The following is a 21,144-nucleotide window of genomic DNA, read 5'->3' as shown; positions in this document are numbered from 1 at the left end:
GGCCCATCTCATGCAAAATCAATTTTTCAGAGCTTTCTACTGTCAGCTTCTCCTGGAGGCAGCCTGAACAGAGGATGTTAAGAAAGAGGCTTGGAGAGTTAGAAAAGTTCTCAGACATGTCTCTTTATTGGTTCAGGCAGATTCAGGTCTCAAGATTCAAGTTGATTCAGCATGATTTTGCCTACGCGGCGTCTCTCTGTGCGTCGGTCGTCCCTCGACAACGCGGTCGGCGTTCCCCCACTGATGCACAGAAAAACTGGGTGCCTTTTATACCAGCATAACTGTTGAGTTAACATCTTCATGGAAACATACACAGCAGTTTTGTCCCAACACGTGTCCCATAACAGACTGGCAGATGCTAAAGGTTGGAGACACACCCCTTATCTGTCCCATATACATTCACAGTCCATATGACATCATATCCCAACCCCATTGACACTCCAAAGTCCAAAAACATACACAGCATGTAACAGGGCAAATTAACATATGAATGAAACTTTAAAAACACAGGGTAGAAGCCCACACTACCTTCTAAGAGTGATGTGTGGGCCTTGTATAAACAAATTGCAGCGTATTTCTGCCACCCTCCCACGTGACAACGAACTAAAGCTGCTACAACGATGACGCAGCAGCTACACCTATGACACATCTGACGTAGCAGAAAGCGCTTCGCAATCGCCTCCCTCCCCTGCTCCACCTTCTCCACCCCGCATCGACTGACAATTCCCACACGAACACCTAAACAAAAGCGACAGCATAAGCTCATTGTTCTACACTGCAGTGTACATGATATAATAAGTTGATCTACTAGTGTTTATTAATACTTTACCAATCAGTAATGTTCAGCTGATGTGGACGCGGTGCTTGAGCTTCATGCACCTCAAAGTCCTCGTCCAATTCTGGGTCCAACACTTGCTTGTTTATGTGCAGAAGATACAATGTGAGTTATTTTGCATGAGACGGGCCCTTTAATAAAGTTAGACACTTAGAGGAGCCCAGACTTAGTCCAGCTGTGTTTGGAGATTGTGAGATGAAGTGAAGTGTGAAACAGATGCAGAAGGATGAATGGGGTGTTGAGGAGGAAGTGTCATTTTGATTAAACAGTTATGTGTTTATTGATAACCCTGGACTCCTCTGAGCTGATAACAGATCTGTGAAGCCCTGACGTCCAGAAGAGACAGATGAGACTTTGCTTTAAAAAACAGAAACTAGAGAGTATATTATTATTTTAGGTTTTGCAATTCACTCAAGACATTTGATCCTTTTTATCTTGATATTGTAGCCAAAATTTTAATTAGACTTTACAAAGAAACTGACCAGCTCTTTTCAAAGCCTTTCTTGTTTTAGAATGAACTGTTTAAGCAGTATGTATAACAGAACAAGTCTGCGTTGCATTGTCTGGACCTGGACTGCTCTAAATGTCAGTTAATTAGACCATTATTAAATCCACAATGCCTTACACTCACTTATAATGAAACTATTCATTCAGTCTCAGTCATAAATCCAACAATTAGCTCAAATAAGATGCATTATTGATTCTTGACCTCATAAAATATTAGCTCTTCCAAGTATTACACCAGAAGAGAAGATTATGTATATATATATTGTGTATACAACCCAAAAATAAACCAGGACTAGAACAGGAATGAACCAGGACTAAAATGGATTAAATTTAGAACCAAACAACAATTACAGTGAAGTGTGATTATTATTATTAAAGGAGCAGCTTTTAAATATATGTTCCCAGTTTGGCTTTGAATATGACATTAAGTACAATGCTCTGAAGTGTCATATTATGATCGTTAAAACAAAAGAGGACAAAAAGCTATCCTTTTTCTCTTTGTTCGGGAGTGCCCTCCAACTCACAGATGAGGTCAGATATCTTGGACATTATGTCACCAGTGACCTCTCAGATGATAGAGACATGTACAGGCAGCAGTGTGAGCTTTACGGTCAGGCCAATATGCTTGTCCGCAAGTTCTCCATGTGCTCCAGTCATGTCAAAAATGCTCCTTTTAATTGTTTCTGCTCGCCCTTGTATACTGCTAATCTACTACAAGAAAAAGAGTTTGCAGAGTTTGACAGTGGCCTATAATGACTCTTTGAGAATATTACTAAAAGTGCCGAGGTTCTGTAGCGCCAGTGAAATGTTTGTAAATTGTGGTGTGAGACCCTGCGTCGTCACGATCCGATGTTGTATTTATTCATTTATGTGTAGAGCCGTGAATCTGAGTAATCGAATCATTGAAGCTCTAGTGTGTCTGTGAGGAGCTCTGTCAGATTCACCTCTGACCTGTGGAGACACTGGTGCTCTTGTCTGTATACATTATAACATGCACTGTATATTTACTTTTTTTTTTCTTACTTTTTTCTTTTCAATACTATGAACCAGATATTACGTGTTCTTAATAAAAATTGAATTATTATTATTATTACTACTTTTTTATAATGTTATGATTATATAGTTTCAGATGCCAGAGGAGTGTTTAGCTGTATTTAAGTTTTTATTGCACTTAAGAAACATACAGTGACTCTTTTTTTGACCTGAAGGAGGGCTTCTGTCCGGTTATCTCTATGGAAATCTTGTTCCTTCAGCTATTATAAATTAGAATCCACACAGTAGGGCATACCACCAAACAACCACCAAACATGAGCAACGCTACAGTAACAGCCAATAAAACAGAGCATCAGAGGCAGAGGAGAGAAGGACACAGAGAAACAAACTCAAACTAGAAAAGCACTCAGAGAGCGCAGACCTCCGCCAAGGACTACCTCCATTTTTTATATAAATTGCGATAAAATCAGTCTTCTGGATCAGATCCGGATCAGCCTTTGGAATATGAAAGAGGATCCCATTGTCCATCCCTGAGTCAAATTTCATGGGGTTTGGTCAATAATTAACCGAGATATTGAGAAACAAAATTTTTGGCCCCATTTACCACAATGTTGACTAAAATTTCAAAGTGATCCAGAATCCAGGATTTCGTCCGGATCACCCCCAAAATGAAATCAGTTCTTCCTTTTCACATTTCCAACAAATCCTGAAAATTTCATCAAAATCGGTCCATAACTTTTTGAGTTATGTTGCTAACAGACAAATAAACAAACAAACAAACAGACGCAAACGCCGGCAAAAACATAACCTCCTTGGCGGAGGTAAAAATAGTGAAAATAATGAGAAGACTTTATTACTCACCTCTTGTAAAGTGGTAAAGTTACAAAAACAAGCTGCAACATTTCATCCATACTGTCCACAGAATTTCTCCTCTGCAAATAATGACCCCAGTGACACAAAACCATGCTATTAATCCAGGTTTTAAGGTAAAAAGGTGGGAGTAGTTCCTTACGTGTGTCTGTTTACATGCACACGGCGCATGGATCGAGGTGAAGCTGCAGTTACTTTAGTTACTTATTTAGCTACTTACTCTAATTCCTGTGGACTTTATCACTAGTCTTTTATGCTTTAAAAATCAAGTATCTGAAGTATTGCACCACATTTTACAAATAATAATAACACAGTTTGGACTTGTGTCTAAATTCGAAGTGCAGAGCTCTGATCTTTTGAACACTTAAGAGTCTCAAAGCGAAAGGAAACAGGAAACAGTTGAGTTGCGCTCATAACTGTGCAGCCTGTGGTTCGCAGACATATCCTGCAGCAGTCTTTGTGATCGGAGATTTAAAATCTCATAAGATTCTCCTCGTGTCTGTGGTGTGTGCTTTTTGTCACACGATTAAAAATAGTTTAAGACTGAAAAATCCTGTAATGTGTAATGGCCTTAACATGACGTTTAACACTCACAGGAGTTAATATTGACCTTTAAACAGCAAATCCTCCAGGTATCTTTCAGCTCAGTTTGAAACTATGATCATTTTAGAATGTTGCAATGTCACGTGAACGCTGTTAAACACTTACTAAAGTTGCCAGATGTATCATTTTGCCTAGATTTGTGCTTGAATCAGTGTAAAAACTCTCTTTAAACGGTGTAAAGTGTCCTGCTGGTGCCTGCTGTTGTTAAGCAGAGTGAGCAGATAAGAGGAGCAGACAGGCTGAGCTCTGGAGACTGAACTGCCCTAAATGCCCTCCTCATGCTCCGCTGATAACTCTCATGGCAGATAAATCAATAGTGAATATTCAGATGTGTTTGAGGAAAGGCCAAAGGGAAATGGATGTGTTTCATTTCGCACAGGGCTCTTCAGAGATGATGACGGCCTTTCAGACTGTGAAGGAGATTAATATGAAATCTCAAAAGGTTGCATAATGCCCTTAAAGCTGCACTATGGACCTTTTCTGGTGGCAGGTAATCCATCATCTGCTTGTCTCCATGGACACTAGGGGTGTAACGATATCCAAGTCTCACGATACGATATTTATAGAGATATCGTGGGAAATCTCATGATTTGGTGGTGAGGCTCATGATTAGGGATGTAACAATATCCAAATCTCTCTGTACGATATTTTCACAACATACATCTCACAGTATGATATTTATTGTGACATTTTGGGTAAGCTAACAAAATTGAATATGTGACTTTTTCCTCTTCAAATGCCTTGACAAGACTTAATCCAAAAAACTAAGACTTAAAATTGCTTAGAACTGTTATTTCTTCATGTAGTCTGCACTGAAATGGAGCAAAGGATCATGGTCTATGTAGTTTCCTCTGTCTTTTTTTAGCTAAGCCTCTTAATTTAAGCAAAGAGACTTGTAATTGATGGTCCACGATATTATTGTGAGAATTTTGATGATACGATATCACAATATTTCAGTTATTGTTACATCAATGATGGACACTACATTCCACAATATGGCATTAAAGTTTCGTATATTGCATTCATTCAGTTACAGGTGTTTGTTGCCTAAATACAATGGAAAACATGTATTGTTACTGCACGCAGCGTCACCTTTTTCCACAGATCTGACTTGTAGCATTTAATGCCATAATGTGGAACATTTAGCAAAACAATGATGACTCCATGAAGAAGGTGGCAGCCCCTGTGCTTGAAAAAATACATAATGCACCTTTAATTAATTGATACTTTGTTGTGACATCACGCTGGGGTTGCTCTACATGTTAGCCAGGCTGGCGCCACCTAGTGCCTCTGCTCAATTTCATTTCTGTCCAGCGACTAGGTCAGGAATCAGAATACACTAGAAGGTTTGCAAAAAACGCGGAAGTGCAAGTTCGGGCACCAGCCAATCAGTGAAGAGCCAGACATTCTGTGTTGTCAACGATTCCCGAGATCGAGGATTTAAAGCCGGCTGTTGTGACTGAGAGGCTAAGGTGGCTCACTTGAACTCTGTTGGGGTCCACCCGCACAGGTTCGAATCCGGCCAGCTCAACTTGGGGAAGGTGGTGTAGCCATGTTGCTATTTAAGATATTGTTTTTGTTGTTTTGTTTTTTCTTTTTGACAGTTGCCCTTTCGAGCGTTGTTGTGGCCGAGAGGTTAAGGCGATGGATTTGAAATCCATTGGGGTCTGCCCGCGCAGGTTCGAATCCTGTCAACAACGAGGGGCTTTCTATTATGCATAAAGACAGTGTCTTCAAACACAGGTCGACAGGGAGAGTGAAGGCCAATGTTTGAGACAGTGTGTCGAACGAGCTTCTATAGGGCGGCTGCTGAAAAGCTTACGTCAGGGCAGAACACTGCAAAATCAACCTGGCTCAGTTCAGCATCAGAGATCAAACTGGCAGTGGTGGGATTTGAACCCACACCCCTGAAGAGACTGGCAGCCTTAATCCAGCACCTTAGACCACTCAGCCACACTACCACGCACGTGAGAGCTCCATGTGACTTCACTGTGTGAGGTTACTTTGTGAGGTCAATTTGCTTTGCTTGCTGACTTTCCATTTATAGTTTTTGCTGCTAGGCAAATGACAGCAACTAGTGACAAAACCCAAATGGTGTTCTCTAATTATTTGCTTGGGACAGTCGAAACAGAGGTGACCACCACAGTTCCCCTCAGTGCAGTGTGCATTGTCTCTGTACTTGATTAGTAAAGTGACCGATAGGTTAAAGCCTGAATTTCCCATATGGTCTAGCGGTCAGGATTCCTGGTTTTCACCCAGGCGGCCCGGGTTCAACTCCCGGTATGGGAAGTCGTAGCTTTTGGGATCAACAGTAGTGGCTTATATGCACTCAATCATTCTCTGTCTTACTACTGCTAGCTATCTGTGGTTTTGATATGATTTTGTCTGTACAGAGTCGTCATATCATTTCACTGACTTGTGATATCACTATGAGAGGACACTGTGATGTCACTGTGTGACATCACTGCCACCTTGTGATGGTGGTATAGTGGTTAGCATAGCTGCCTTCCAAGCAGATGACCTGGGTTTGATTCCCAGCCATCACAATCTTTGGTTGTGAATAATGGTGATTTCCATGTGTTTGGAGGGAGTACTTGTGTGTGGAATTCATTCCTTCCAAAACGTAGCTCTTCATAGCTGTAGTGCACATATACAGCTCTTAAATCTGAGCTTTCTTTAATAACATCAAAAATATTAAATTTAGCCCTATAGTATCAAGTGAAGCTGAATATAAATATGGATGTTGTGTATCATTTGGTTAGTTTTATGTCTCTATCATCATTAGTTTCTGAGATATAACAAAAGTGTCATTTCTTTGGCACCTTGCACACACACACACACACAAAAAAGAGTGTCTAAAAACACACAAAAAAACATAAAATTGATTTCAGCAGCACATGTTCAGGAGCCTGTGATCAATATGAGTGTTCATGGTCCTGTTTAGGAGTTTTATGTTCAACTAGAAGGTGAAAGTGACTGAAAAACTGTTGACAAATGCAAGTTATTTGAGAGAGACTTGTTTAACAGCTCAAATCAGCTCACCTCTTTCTAATTCCAACTAAACCTGTTCTTTCTGGTCAGATTTTGTTAAAAGAAACCTCCAAATAAAGTTTAACTTGAGTAACGGAGTGTAACCGGATGTAACCGGACATAACCGGACATAACCGGACATAACCGGACATCCCTATTTCCCTAGGACAGTCCTTGTTCTGAGCCCTGTGTCCCCTGTTCCATCAGATTTGTCCAAAACAATTTATTTGTCCCAGATTTATCCAAGAACTGCCCCAGATGTTCCCATTTTTGACCAATTTGATACCCGCCAACAACAAAGGGACCAACAGATATTTTTTTGTTAAAATCCCATGCTTGAAAATGACCAGAAGGCAAAAAATGCACTAACAGAAGTTCCACAAATTTTAACCGACCCACATGTAAATTGAGAATGAAGAATATTATGGCTTTTTTCACTATTTTATTTGCACCAACCTTTCCAACCCAGGCGTGTTTTTTTTGTTCTAACACATTTTAATTCTAGGCTCTGTAATAAAAATATGTGTAAAGAAATGTCTGTAACCTTTGTTTTTATGTGCTTGTTTAAGATGATATGGCCATAACCGGTGTTTGTGATTTATTGTACCGCCCAAATTGAAAGTTATGAACCCCAAATGAAAGTTTCAGATCGTTTCTCATTCTCAGGGAGGGAACTGCTCGGGGCATTTATTTCCCAGAATCCTATTTGCCACAGGAGCTTGGTGTATCTCTTCATCTGAGTCATTTTTCCAAAAGCGAAAGTTTATCACACTAGAAGTTCCAGGCTCCTCTGAGAACTATATACTTTAGGGAGTAAAGGATCTGTCTTCTGTTTGTGTCAATGGGATGTTATTGCCTGAAATCTACGTAGCAGTATAGTATTAAACTTCCAATTTCATAGAAGACATGCAGGTCCAGTTACAGGTCAGGTCTGTGGAGAGACATCACCCCTCACGATAACAATGCATGTTTTTCAATGTATATTTAAGCAACAATAACTCCTGGAATTGGACAAAATCAGTGCTGTACAGTGGAACATTCAAGGCAAAGCAATAACATCTCCATGGAGACAAGTGGCTGACCCTTACGAGAAAAGTTACATAGCGCACCTTTAACTAATCTGAACATGAAATAAGTTCATAGCAAGTTTAGCATTCCAAAAAGGGAATATATTATGATATTTTCTATGTTATAATGTTGTTTCCTCATATGAAGTTGCCAATGTCTACTGACTTAAAGGGCCCATCTCATGCAAAATAACTCTTTTCACATTGTATCTTCTGCACATAAACAAGCACTGTTTGAGTTTTGGAACATCCATTACACAATAATTCTGAAATCTTACTGATTTCTTGGAGACAGTCACAGACCAGGAACTAGGAAAGACGGACTATTGCTCATCCCCCCGCCCGTCCTGAGAAAGCACAGGCTCCGCCCTCCAAACGTGACGTAGACTCTGAGTGAGCCGCCCTTCCTCCGCCCATCTCAGGGAGGGAGGGGGAGACAGACGTGCACCCTGATAGTGGTAGGAATAAACTTTTATTCATCATGGAGATACAGCGCGTTCAGCCTGCATGTGTTGGACCTGGAATCAGACGAGGATTTTGAAGTGCACGAAGCTCAAGCACCGCGTCAACATCAGCTGAACATTACTGATTGGTAAAGTATTAATAAACACTAGTAGATCAACTTATTATATCGTGTTCACTGCAGTGTAGAACAATGAGCTTATGCTGTCGCTTTTGCTTTGGTGTTCATGTGGGAATTGTCAATCGATGCGGGGTGGAGGCGGTGGAGCGGGGAACGGGGACGGGTGTGAAGCCCTTTCTGCTACGTCAAACGCATCATAGGTGTATCTGCCGCGTCATTGTCGTAGCAGCTTTAGTTCGTTGTCACGTGGGAGGGTGGCAGAAATACGCTGCAATTTGTTAAAAAAACGCCGAATCAATCTAAAAACCATTTGGGTGACAAATACAAGGCCCACACATCACTCTTAGAAGGTAGAAAGCTCTGAAAAGTTGATTTTGCATGAGATGGGCCCTTTAAAGATAAATTGTAGCGGTTCACTTTAAAACTACCACCACATGACATCACAAGGTGGAACAGAGAATTTTGAGCTTTAAAGATATAGACAGACTAATAATAAAGGATTACTCAAAAGTGTGAATGAAACAAAACACAACTCTACGTCTGTTTTTGAGGCAGTAACAACATTCTAACACAGCTTAAAGGGACAGTTTGGAATTTTGGACATAGGGCCTCATTTCCTAGTGAGCCAGAGTGTTGTAGACGTGTGGAGACACTTTTTGAAATATTCCATCCAGTCCTTGTATTTGCAGAGGTGCTGGTGGTTATCCTGCTACAAAAAACAGTCTTACTCACTCCACAAAACACCCAGAGAAAATCTATTATTACACCAGACTGTCCATGTGAATGTCTGTGTTGATAAAATAATGTCTAAAATATAACTAACCTTGCATCGCATGAATCGTCGTATGTTGAGGGATTATTTTCTCATATATTAATCAGCCGCTGCCAAGCTTTCTATCAGGAAGTACAACTCACTGCTGCTGCTCAGACATAAGTCCTTCAAATGTAAGGTTGGTTTTACTTCTAAAATCATTCTATCAACACAGACATTTATATGGACAGTCTGGGGTAATAATGTTTTACTTCAGGTGCTTTATGGAGTGGGCAAGGCTACGTTTATATGATGATCGTCTGAACAGAAGACGCAAAAGTAGCGTTGTGTCTTCACTTTTTATTCCGGGAGGAAATCTGCATGCATACAGTGATGCAAAAGTGTGTGGAATTGGATTGGGTATGCATGCCAGACGCCTAGGTGGTGATGTATGTGACGTAAACGCATACGAGATGTGAGCAGATCTGACCAGAGTTTTGCGTCTTGGGCAGTGTAGACGGAAACGCTACAGTGGAGCTTATTCAGCTTTTCCAAATCTGGAGGTTGCTTTTAGATTTTTGTGTTTTTAAGCCCCAAAAACGCTGTCACTGTCTAAACGAAATGCACTTCCGATAAAATATTTTGCCGCAAGTGTTCTCGTGTAAACAAACCCTGAGACTGTTTTTAGTGGCAGGATAACTATGGCCATTGACATGCACTAGCCTAGCACCAGCAACCTCTGCAAATACAAGGACTGGATGGAATATTTCAAAAAGTGTCTTCCACACGTCTCCAACACTCTGGCTCACTAGGAAATGAGGTGCTGTGTCCAAAATTCCGAACTGTTCCTTTAAACCTCTTAAGAGTCATCATCATTCACATTGCGTAATACGTCAACATTCGTCTGCGACCAGCTTTTTTAAATCCAACTTTATGAATGAGAACGTAAAGTTAATGTGACATAAACAGCCAGATAAAAAAGCACTCCAATTCGTTTCCCTGTTTGGAGTATGGATTTGTATGCAAAACTCACCCAGCCCCAGATAAAAAGCGACTGATTATCCACCGCAATACCATAAATGTATTTAAAGATTTACAATATCTAAAGTAACTTGTTCATTTCATCAAAAAAAAAATCACAAAATTATTTTTACTATGCTTTGTTTCTGTGTATTTGCCTGATACGCGAACTGAAGATGTCTGAATAATTGATATCCTTTGAAGGCCATACTCATTTATTTTTGCCCGAGTACAGATATAGTGTATAAGCAGCTCTTGAAGTTAAAATAAATCCGCTGTGCACTGTCTGCATCGAATTATGAAGTGTTTTATTGTCAGATAATGAAGAAGTACACTTTAGAGGTGCACTGCGTAACTTTTCTGGTTGAGGTTACACTACTGCCCAGGTTAGGGTTGCCAAGAATGTTCCACTCTTGCCACGTTTACATGATGTTTTTTAAATTCCAAATGAACTGTTCTGAATTAAATCGTACGGAATTAAAATACTCTCTGTTTACCCTGAGGTTTACATGGAAAGCACGTTAAATTGTCTTTATTTAATTCCGCTCAACGTCTTGGGGTCAGGAAGGGTTCTGGTTGGACAGAGACAAAAAAGTATTTGTGTTGACCGGAAGAAAACACACACTTCAGCTGCTACCGGCTTTTTTTTTTGCCGTCTTGATTTGTTAAGCCACGGACACAAACATGATCTAAACTTTTTTCCGCAGTCGTTCCGATGATAATGAAGCAGCAGCTCGAGAATTCTCTCATCACGCCTGAGTGTCAGAGAAAGGAGGAACAAGACAAACTGAGTCAACGGCTGCTCTACCTCAGCCCACTCCTGCGTCCAGCATCATTTCATTATTTGCAGTTCTTCCAGTGCACTCATTAAAAAACCTATTTCGGCTCGATACCATCATTTGCTCCTTGTCGCCATCTTGCAGTGTGTCATTGAGTCAAAAGGGCGACTCAACGACCGGAATAATTTTTAAGAAGAATAAACGTTTACATGATCGAGGAATAAATTAATTCAGAATATTTATTTTTCATTTAAAATCGGAATAAACCACCCACTTACTTCGGAATTAAGTTTAATTCAGAATAAACATTTTCACTATTATTATTTCATTATTTAATTTGTGGCCATACCAGCTTATCAAAGCTTGATCCCATCAGATCTCAGAAGCTCAGTGAGGCCGGGCCTGATTAGTACTTGGATGGCAGACCACTGGGAAACTGGTGTGGAGAGAAAGAATAATGAATCTACAATGCTCTGTGAAGCGTCATTGTGACATACGGACTCAGTCAAGCAGAAGTATACAGTAAGGCCAAAAATTAATTTTTTATTAATTTAAAAGTTAAGTTTTTAAGTTAATGCATCTGATATAAAAATGTATTCAACAGATAGCATATGTACTCTAGTTTATGAAACTATTTACCTTTTTTCTGTACCATTTTTGGTTCTAAACATATGTTTTAAACAGACCATGTATGAAACATGGAACAAAAATTATTTCCCAAATTTCAAAGACCTGCAAATCATGTAAATAAATGGATGTATTTCATCATATCTTGTGTTATTCCATCTTTGAACTGTTGATGAAGGTACAGGATTTTTCAAAAAAATGCATTTAAAATGATAAAAATTTGTTTCGACGGACTGACATATTTTATAGAAATAGTTTCCTTTCATTTTGAAGTAATATTAAAGTATTCGAAAGAAAAAAGCTGATAAATGATGTAAAATCCTGCACCTTCTACTTGTTTGCACAATTTTGCCTCCATTACTTTTCCCTCCGTTACCATGACCTTTCTTCATAAAAAATCTCATTAGTCAAAAAGTAAGAGGTTTTTCAACCTAATCTTGTACCATATGGTAGAAAACTATATGAAGCAAATATTCAAACCAGTTTGTTAAGGATATGTAAGTGAGAACCAAGAGTTATCACTGTTTGGATTTATTGCCCAAAAAGTGCTGCATATTTCATTCCCTCCGTTACCAACATGAATTTTTAAATTTTTTGTCAACAACTTGAAAGAATATCACAGGTTTAACTTGACCCTGTTGGAGTGTAACTCTTTCCTACATTCTGATACTTTACTTATTTCAATAGTCCCTCTAGGTTCTGAATAAGAGACATTTGAATGTCAAAAATCTGCCCCGGACCCATATGTCTGTGAAAAGCGCTATATAAATAAAGACTTCATTGGAATTAATTGTGTACATGGTCTTTTTTAAAGCGGAATTCATTTTTATTCAGAATGAAATAACTAATGTTGTTATTCAGACATTTGTTAATCATTACCACTTGCCTAAATAATGTGAAAATTCTATTATGATTACTCTGGAGTATGGCCTTAAAGGTTGTATGGAGGATTTTTTTTTTGTTTTTTTTGTTTCAAGTTGTCAATGATAGCATTATAGAGGTGCAGTAGCCTTGTAATTATGATGACCAAAAAAAAGAGAATAAAAATTCATCAACTCTGGACGTGGTGGGGCCAGCTAAACATTTGCCAATAGATAACGACACTGCCTCGTTATCTGTTAGCTGACAGGCTATCAATCAAACTCCCTATGTTTCTAGCGTAACTGACCTGCCTGCGCGCCGCCGGTACGTGGTTTACGTACGCCTGTCACGCAGTCCACAGACGCAAGACGCACAGACGCTGTTTACTCCACCAATGCAACAGTTCTTAGCGGCTTTTTTTGACCTATATCTTCCTCGCAGTTAGCACAAAGTTTGTTGCAATGGCAGACAAGAATCCAGGAGCAGTTAGCCGCAAAAGAAAGTCCGTTTTTGAGGTCGCTGAAAGAAGAAGACAAGGGGAAAAGCAGCGAAGCCAAACTAAGGTGATTCTTGTAGATTCATTCCAGCGATGGCGCGACTGAAGCAGACGCAGGGTCTAAAGACTGAAGCACTGGTCGCCAAATTACTCCTGGACAGGTAACTTCTGCTTATTATGAAAACGTACTTTATTTCCAAGAGCTAGTCAAACGTTTTTCAGGACACGAAAGCGATATCCTATGTCTGAAAACGTAATTTTCAAGGCAAAGAAAGAGTCCGCTTGCTGCTGCGTGTTGTAGCTAGTTCATTCGCACTGAATCTCCGCGCAACCTTCTCTGCTCCCCTTTCCTACTCCTGTCCCCGCTGCCCGTTCCGCTCTTCCCCCTTCTCCTCACTTCTACGGGCACGGAATCTCCGCGCACCGCTCCCCTCTCCTCTCTCCTCTCTCCTCTCTCCCTGCTCCGCTCTTCTCCCTGCTCCTCACTTCTCGTCCGCGAACGAAATGTCCGCACACCCGCTCCCCCCGCTCCTCACTTCTCCGCCTTGCCTAACCAACACTGTAGTTAGTTGTTTACAAGTCATGTGCAGCTCACCGGCTGTAAACAAACCTGTTTCTGGCGTAGTGAGGAGGCGGGAGAAGGCGTTTCTACGTAGGGAGCTGTAGGGGAGGGGGGGTGGTTTCACGCATGCGCAACATTTGAAAAAGGACAAACAGTCGCTGGATTTCTCGTTCCTTGGAAAATCCTCTATACAACCTTTAACAAATGCTTAATAAAACATAATGAGTCTACACTTTAGAAAAGCTCTCAGACAGACTTAAGTAACAGATAATAACTGACTGAATTAGCATTGCATTGCAGGATTAGTAAATCATTATCTCATGACTTATTAATCAGTGATAAATTTTCAAATTTGTACTTAAATACTGTAAATACTTAAATACTGTACTAAATATGCATTTACAAATACACACACAAATGGTTAGTTTATGAATAATTAATAATTAAGAGTAACCATTTGCAACACAGGCTAATTAAGTGCAAGTTAAGTGCTAATTAAGGTAGTAATTATGTATTTATTGGGCCTGAATGACTCTTAATGAAGTATTTGTTCATTATTAATCAAGTCTTTGTTCATGCTTTATTAAGGCTAAATAAGGTGCAGTTATTAAAGGGCCCATCTCAAGCAAAACCATCATCTTCTTAAGAATTCACCTCAGCCTATTGAATATAAGTTATGATGTATTCCATGGATTCCACCTTCAAGGCACTCAAAGCTTTACAACAAGGAACCATTCACCCACTCACCCACACATTCATGCTAATGCAACACAAATTTGCAGCTGAATAATATTAATTTTATCTGCCCCCCATCTGCATTAAAGGTCCATCTCATGCAAAATCAACTTTTCAGAGCTTTCTAACTTCTAAGAGTGATGTGTGGGCCTTGTATATGTCGCCAAAGTGGTTTTTAGATTGATTTGGCAGTTTTTAACAAATTGCAGAGTATTTCTGCCATCCTCCCATGTGACAACGAACTAAAACTGCTACAACGATGACGCGGCAGATACACCTATGATGTGTTTGATATAGCAGAAAGCACTTCGCACCCACCTCCTCCCCACCTCCGCCCTGCCTCCACCCCGCATCGGCTGACAATTCCCACATGAACATCTAAACAAAAGTGTCAGCATAAGCTCACTGTTCTACACTGCAGTGAACATGATATAATAAGTTTATCTACAAGTGTTCAATCAGTAATGTTCAGCTGATGTGGACGCGGTGCTTGAGCTTCGTGCACCTCAAAATCCTCATCCGATTCTGGGTCCAACACATGTGTGGCTGAACGCGCTGTATCTCCATGATGAATAAAAGTTTATTCCTACCACTATCAGGGTGCACGTCTGTCTCCCCCTCCCTCCCTGAGATGGGCGGAGGAAGGGCGGCTCACTCAGTCTACGTCACGTTTGGAGGGCGGAGCCTGTGCGAGGGGAGGAGCAATAGTCGGCCTTTCATAGTTCCTGGTCTGTGACTGTCTCCAAGAAATCAGTAAGATTTCATAACTATTGTGTAATGGATGTTTCAAAACCCAAATTGTGCTTGTTTATGTGCAGAAGACACAATGTGAAAAGAGTTATTTTGCATGAGATGGGCTCTTTATGTATTACCAATTATTTTTTATTTAGAATTAAAGCTCTCATGTAAATGTGGCCACTATGGCATTAAACCTATCTATCAAATATTTATTCAGTTACATGTGTTTTATTATATTTTGAAAAGTGTATGTGCCTATTCACAGATCTGATTTTAACCTAACCTGGTGGCATTCTTGTTTCCATAAAGTTAGAAAAGTTGAATGCCATGGAACGTTCTGGTAAAGCAATAAAATACTTATGCAGACAAAGCAGGCAGCAGTCCCTCCACCAGAAAAGTTACGCAATGCACCTTTAGCTTGCAGTTGTTGTTTTTACGATCTCAGCAAACTCTCTGTTGAGAAAAGCACTGACAAACTCTTAGTGTTGAATAATTCGTAACCTCAGAATACATAAGGTAAGTGAGGAATGACTTTGCCAACTGTTTAAAAAGATCTCATTTCGTTTTTGGTGTTTTCAGACAGACAGTCTAAATCAGGTGCAGCGCCTTTGATTTGTGCATTGACATCGTCTTGCCCTTCTCCTCTCTCCGCTGTGTCTTTATATGAGCAGTCAGTGTCACTCGAAGCTGGAAAGACTCAATCCAAGCCTCGTATTGGCAGACACATTAAAGCAGTCCAGACGAGCAGCATTAATGAGATTACATGAAACATTTACACCAAAATTAACACAGGGTCATATAAGTCCCCAAACAGAGGAGAGCCAAGCGCGGCCTCGTCCTCCATCTTTACAGGCGCATAAATACAGAGGTATACCACTGAGACGGGCCAATGAATCAGGCTTTGGGCTCCAGCCATTTGGAACAGAGCTGGAGGAGAACAGAGTGGACAGAGCTACTGTATACATCCACAACAGATATTTTTTCACTATTGACACTTCGCAGCTGATGTCATCAACATTTCTTACAATTGCGAAGATAACTAGAGGCACCGCATTATCTGAAGCTCTTGTTACTCAAGTTAAGACTTTCAGGGCTGCCAACGTTTTACTAAAGCTTGGACTAAGATTTTGGTCTTGGAGAGACTGTGCTTCTGTGGTTACTCTCAGCAGATCTGCTTTTTTATGGGGGTCACACATCAGGATGTAAGATTTACGCAGTGTTGTACAAGTTCAGGTACTGTCAAAACTTACTGAAGTGTCAAGCAGAATGGACGGTCTATAATATTATAGGCCAGCAGTGGGCAATCATTTGTTCCATGGGGCCAAGTGAGAAACAGAAAATACTGTAGAGGGCCAAGCCAACATGCTGAACTGTATTGTATTTCTTTATAAAAAGCAGTGAATATCATTATTTTGATGAGCTGGTAAGACCATGGATCTAATAAAAACTTTTTATTATAGTTTATAGATTTTATCACAATTCTATGGGTACATGGTAAGAGTTTATGTTCTGACTAAGCAATGAAAAAGTGAGGCTACCTTACAAAAAATATCATTTAAAAAACACCTAAAAAAAATTAAAAGCAAAGCATTTAGTCCATGTCTGAGGCAAAATTATAAAATATGTTTATTTCGTAATTCCAAATTGTCTTAAACAGGCCAATCAGAGCTAGCCAGGCTAGCGCCACCTAATGCCTCTGCTAAATTTCATTTCTCTCCAGTGACAAGGTCAGGAATCAGAATGCACTAGATGGTTTGCAAGAATGGCGGAAGTTGTAGTCCGTGCACTAGCCAATCAGTGAAGAGCTGTGAAGCCTTAACGTCAAACTCAAGCGTCTGTCTGGGTCCTTTTTGTGGTACAGAACAACAGTAAACAAAGCGTCGAGATGGATGTAGACGAAGACAGACATTCTGTTTTGGCCATGATTCCTGAGATTGAGGATTTAAAGCCAGAACAAAGAGAATGTTTGGTGAATTTTATCAAGGGGAAAGACGCTGTCCTTCTTCCCTACAGGATTTGGTGCATTACATACGTCACGACCAAATAGCAGCGATTGGTTAAATGATAAACAGTACTCGCCTACTGTCGAGCGAACAAATCCTAATGCTGCGAGGTCAGACGGTTTGAAACCAGCTGATGAATCAGGCTGATCAGAGCCAACCAAAGGGCCGTATGTGGCTCTGGAGCTGTACAATGCCCAGGTCTGTTATAACTGAAAAGCATAATTATCTCTTGAAATGGGGGTCGTCTCTCCCAGTGGAGGCTCGTGGCACCTGGACCCCATCTTCATTTTACTCCTGAAGTTTAGTCCAGATCAACAAATGTGACGTTGCAAACACCAGCCAAATACAGTATAAAAACTAGATTCTCTTTTACAGTTTATAGTTTTATAGTAATGTACAGTCACTTACACTAAAATTATAAAGTCCACATGCCAACAGAAACAGCATTTTAAGATCTCAGAGGCAGTGTTTAGTAATGTTGTGTCCTCAGGCAAGACACTTCACCCACATTGTCTAGTATAGGCGAGTTTCAGCTGACGTCATTGTTATTAAAAGCCCGCGTTGCATGCTGGGAAATATTTTGGTCGGAGGCAAGAAACACGATAGCGGTCAAACACAGTGCGTAACCTCGCGTATTTATCCCCGATAATGGTAAATTCCTGCTGCATTATCGGATGCACAAATAGAAGCACGGAAGAAGGAAAATGTCTTTTTCGTATTCTGAGTGAAAAGAACCACTAACGGTGAATTAAACGGCTTTCAAACATTCGCAGAGCAAACGTAGAAGATCCTAACAAACCGTGGACTCCAACAAGTTCAACAACACATCGAGACTCTTGGAGGTTTTCATCTTTTCTGCTGTGAATGGCCCAGGAGTTTCCACCAAGTCATTGTGGATATCGCCCAAGTGAATATTTGTCCAGGTAGTTGGCGATTCTGACCAGAAATTTGGTTTGGTCCACCTTTTGTCGGGGTTGAAAAGGGTGATTTGGCTCCATCGATGCTTATGACCAATTTCTGGTCAAATGGTCTTGGGTCCTCTGCCGTTAGAGTGGATAAATAACCGGGATCAATACACTTTACGTGCTTTCTCGCTCCGTCCGTCATGTTGAATTAGTGTTTCTTGCCGCCAACCAAAATAATTCCCAGCATGCAACGTGCGCTTATGTCATTGGAGGGGCCATTAATGCAGAATGGCAGTCTGTCTTCAGTCAGTCCACCCCAGGGCAGCTGTGGCTACAACTGTATCTTACCACCACTGATGAAGTAAATGAGTAATGCACTGCAAAGCATTCTGGGCATTTTGAGAGGTGCTATAACAGTAAGATCAATCCCATCAAAACCAAGAGAACTATAAATGTATGTTCTGTTAAATTAAACTTGCTGTGTAATATAACTTTCTTGTTCAGTACAGTATTTGTATTCCTTGAAATCAAATACTGTACATAAGTAATCTCCGGGCTGCCCCACACTACCTCACACACCCCCCTTCGCAAACTTCTCTCTTGGGTTTTTTGCACCATTGAGCTGTATTCTTGTCCTAAAATCCAATTTCCAGTCCCCTCACTCCTGCTCTTCCTGTAATCTGCTGATGTCAAAGTGTCAGTGCAATCTCTCTAGTCCCACACTTTATCAGAGGCTTCAGAGAGGGGGATGGAGGAGCAAAGAGGGGGGAGGGGCAAGGTCAGAACAGGCCATCTTCTGGTTTGAGGGCAGATTACTGACACTGTGCACCACATTCACATAGTTGAATTTGTTGAAATAAACCCCTATTATTATATTTAAACTAGGTTAGATTAGGTTAGGTTAGATTTGGTTGCTTTTATTTGTACACATAGGTAAAGTTGTTTCGCAGATTTGAGAGGCAAGTCCCACATTTCACATTTCATTCATCCACATTATGAACAACAAACACGTATAAAAACACAATTACAAAAAGTGTGACAGTGCAGAGTAGGTTTGTTCCATAAGCAATTAATTAAATTCATCCATCACGCTTGGCTAAGATCACAATTACTATTAAATATATATAAAAAAACACAGGATTTTTCCAAGACAAATGCACTAAAACTGATAGATAGATAAAAAGATTACAATTTATTCATAAGTATGATAGCAGCTGGAACGAAGCCCCTTTTAAAATGATTCGTTCTAGATCTTGGGAGTAAATAAAAACCTCTGACAAGAAAGAAGCAGCTGAAACTCTGCTGAAAGTCAGTAATCATGTCCTTCATTTTGGATACATTTAGGTGCAGATTTGTCTCTTTACACCATTTTACAACGTCATCAACAATTGGCCCATGTTGTTATTCATTTTTTCTGAAGCAAGATCACAATTACAGAATCATCTGCATACTTTATTATTGTTCTATTCTCATAGGTACTTTGAAACTTATTGGTGTACAGTATAAACAGCAGAGATGAGAGAACACATCCCTGTGGTGATCCTGTTGATGACATCATCTGGTCAGAAAGGACCCCACTGACCCTTACGCTTTGTGTTCTCTGGGTTAAAAAATCAAGAACCCACCCCACAATATTAGAACCAAGGCTAAAATGTTCTAAAAGCTTTTTTTTTTTTTTTTTTTAGAAAGAATGTGTGGTTGGATTGTGTTGAATGCAGATGAAAAATCAATCAAAAGAAGTCTTGCATGCATTCCAATCCCCTCTAAATGCTTAAAGAGTAAGTGTTGTAAAGTTACTGTGGCATCCTCTACTCCTCTTTGAGGCCTGCAGGCAAATTGCATGGGGTCAAACTTACTCACAATTTTACTCAAAATATCTGATCTTATCAGTTTTTCTAAGTTTTTCATAACCACTGACGTTAGTGTGACAGGACTAAGGTCTGTCTATATAATAATATTATGTATTTGCCTGGGATCCATCCTTCTTCAATACTTTATGGAACATTTTGTGTAACTGTGATAACTAAAATAATATGTCATTTTATCAACACAATGTGCAGGAAAAAGTTTTCTTCAAGATCAAATTGTTTTTATTTATTAAAAAAGCACAACACTATAACTGTATGTTTAACTATGGAACCTATTCATAATATTAAAAGTATAATTCTTCATATCCATAAAATTTTTAAACTATTATTAACTTTAATAATTATCGTAATATAATCATCGCAATTCTTTAGGTCATGATAATCCTGTCACCAAATTTCAGTATTGCCTCATGTCTACTCATAGTAGTGACGATTGTAGCTTCCCGAAAAAACACAACACGAAACACATGCAATGGAAAGATTGCGGCGCTGCTGTGCATAGTTTTAGAAATAATGAGGAGCGGATGTATTTTATGGGTAAGTTTAGAGAAAGTGACTTTTATAGATTTCAAAGTGATGATGAAGTTGATTATAAAATGGAAAACAGCGATAGCGACGGAATTTCAGAGATGGACAGAGGCGGACTTTTATGAAGATGAGAATGCCTTTGATGCATCTGTGTGGAGTCCTGCGATAAACAAATAAACTATCGGGGACTTTACACTTGATTATGAAACAAAATTGCCCCGGAATCTGGATGTTGCTCAGGCAAGTCCTTTGAAATATTTCAGTCTTTTTTTTCATATAGTACTCAGAACATGCATATGTCAGATCCTGATTGTAGTTTTTTTTGTTTTCGATTTTGCACCTGACCAGATAAACTCTCATTTTCAGTGAGCTGTTATAAACCTGTAAATAAGTTGAATCACATTTAAACATCCAGAAATAAAGAGTTCAGAGTCTAAGGTTTCCAGAGATACAAATATGTCTGTGTTTACAATTAAGTTCATGAGTGTGAAAATCATTTATAATCACTCGTGGAAGTTTTCTTTTATGCAATTATGGGCAGCCCTAGTAATATATGTATGGGTTGTTCCTCGTAGGCGTCCAGGGGGGAAAGAGTTCAGACCAAAATGACAAGGCTCATTGCAGCAGTTACAAAGAGAGGGGAGACAATTTCTCAATCTAAAATCAATTTCAGCCAGAGTTCCTCAATATAAAAAACAGAGATATCATTCTGGATTTAGGCATATAACGTAAAATATATATATAGAGTGGTACATGGTGAAAATGCTTTAAGAACAGTTGCCC

General features: G+C 39.7%; 4 non-coding genes across 4 annotated transcripts; 3 read left to right on the top strand and 1 right to left on the bottom strand.

Annotated features, from left to right (window-relative positions):
• The first annotated feature begins 5,426 nt into the window (after positions 1-5,426).
• Positions 5,427-5,508, top strand: trnas-uga (transfer RNA serine (anticodon UGA)). Its single transcript has one exon. It is a non-coding gene; the product is annotated as a tRNA-Ser (tRNA).
• A 178-nt stretch (positions 5,509-5,686) lies between these two features.
• trnal-aag (transfer RNA leucine (anticodon AAG)) lies at positions 5,687-5,769 on the bottom strand. The gene is given in 2 exon segments: positions 5,687-5,721; positions 5,732-5,769. It is a non-coding gene; the product is annotated as a tRNA-Leu (tRNA).
• Positions 5,770-6,025: 256 nt separating this feature from the next.
• Positions 6,026-6,097, top strand: trnae-uuc (transfer RNA glutamic acid (anticodon UUC)). Its single transcript has one exon. It is a non-coding gene; the product is annotated as a tRNA-Glu (tRNA).
• Positions 6,098-6,282: 185 nt separating this feature from the next.
• Positions 6,283-6,354, top strand: trnag-ucc (transfer RNA glycine (anticodon UCC)). The gene has a single exon. It is a non-coding gene; the product is annotated as a tRNA-Gly (tRNA).
• The last annotated feature ends 14,790 nt before the right edge of the window (positions 6,355-21,144 follow it).

This window comes from Boleophthalmus pectinirostris, unplaced genomic scaffold (genome assembly GCF_026225935.1).
Source record: "Boleophthalmus pectinirostris isolate CB_2022bp ecotype Guang Dong unplaced genomic scaffold, ASM2622593v1 HiC_scaffold_8, whole genome shotgun sequence".
In the NCBI taxonomy this organism is placed as follows: Eukaryota; Metazoa; Chordata; class Actinopteri; order Gobiiformes; family Gobiidae; genus Boleophthalmus; species Boleophthalmus pectinirostris.
Note: the sequence above shows the minus strand (reverse complement) of the source record. Positions and strands in the feature narration are given on the sequence as shown.